Below are 1,022 nucleotides of genomic sequence, written 5' to 3'. Positions count from 1 at the left end.
TAAAACAACAGAAAAAAGAAGTCAAAGAGTTGAATATAGATAAGCAGCCTTGTGCAAACCGATTATTACTACTAATAAATAACAATTTGACCAAACCCTCTTGGTCCCTCCTCAGGTTGTTTTGAGCATCTGCTCAGTTGTGACTTGTGACTTGGGTTATGGTCCAATTACATTTGCCTAAGCTACCCTCTATTTCTAACCAGATCTCTGCTCCTCCCCTGTTCTCATGCTCTGTCTCTCTCCCTCTCTCTTTCTCTCTCTCTCTCTCTCAAAAATAACCATTTTTAAAAGTTTAGAAGTTCAGCTGAGTTATAAGTGGAGCGCCCTTTGTCAGACCACAGTGGCTCTTGTTCTCTGAGAACCCTCTTTAGCCAGACAAAACTGCTGGCTGTTTTCTTTTCTGAACAATCATTTCTTCGCCTGTCCCCAACTGGCAGAAATCCTGTCCCTGGCCTACCTCCTGTGTGTAGCCCAGGGCTCCTCACACTTGCGTGTGCCCACAGACCAGCTGGGGATCTTTTTGCGGTTCACACAGTCAGTCAGTGAAGGTCTGGAGCAGGTACCCGAGAATCAACATCTCTAATGAGCCCCCAGGTGCCCTCGGTGCTGTTAGTCCAAGGACCACACTTTGAGTAGTGAAGACTTGACAGCTAGCTTTCCCTACTCTCGGGCCTTCTGGTCCCTGAAGTCTGGACCACTGTGTACAGTTGTGCAGGATGCTCAGTACCAAGGGACCCAGCCGAGGAGCATAGTGAGGGTTGAAATCTGAACACTGGCCACCAAGCCCTGCACCCTGGTGCCGGCCACACCTGCTGCAAGGAAGGGGCACTTTTCCTCCTTTGTCTCTGCGTCCCGCAGAGGCTCAGGAAGCTAGCAGCACCCCCAGGACCGCGCCCATCAGAAGCAAGCCGCTTTTCTCTAAGTCTTACACCGATAAGAACAGATACCACACTTGACCTTAGCCAAAAGGCCGAGAAGCGATCTCTCTAAGTCTTACAAAAGGGCCATGCGGTCTAGCGGCC

The 1,022-nt window shown here is 49.9% G+C and overlaps 1 pseudogene; it reads right to left on the bottom strand.

Moving 5' to 3' along the window:
- Nucleotides 1-856: 856 nt before the first annotated feature.
- Nucleotides 857-982, bottom strand: LOC115285327 (annotated as a pseudogene).
- Nucleotides 983-1,022: the final 40 nt, after the last annotated feature.

The sequence above is a fragment of the Suricata suricatta genome, unplaced genomic scaffold (assembly GCF_006229205.1).
Source record: "Suricata suricatta isolate VVHF042 unplaced genomic scaffold, meerkat_22Aug2017_6uvM2_HiC HiC_scaffold_8229, whole genome shotgun sequence".
Taxonomy (NCBI): domain Eukaryota; kingdom Metazoa; phylum Chordata; class Mammalia; order Carnivora; family Herpestidae; genus Suricata; species Suricata suricatta.
This window is presented reverse-complemented; position numbering and strand designations above follow the sequence as displayed.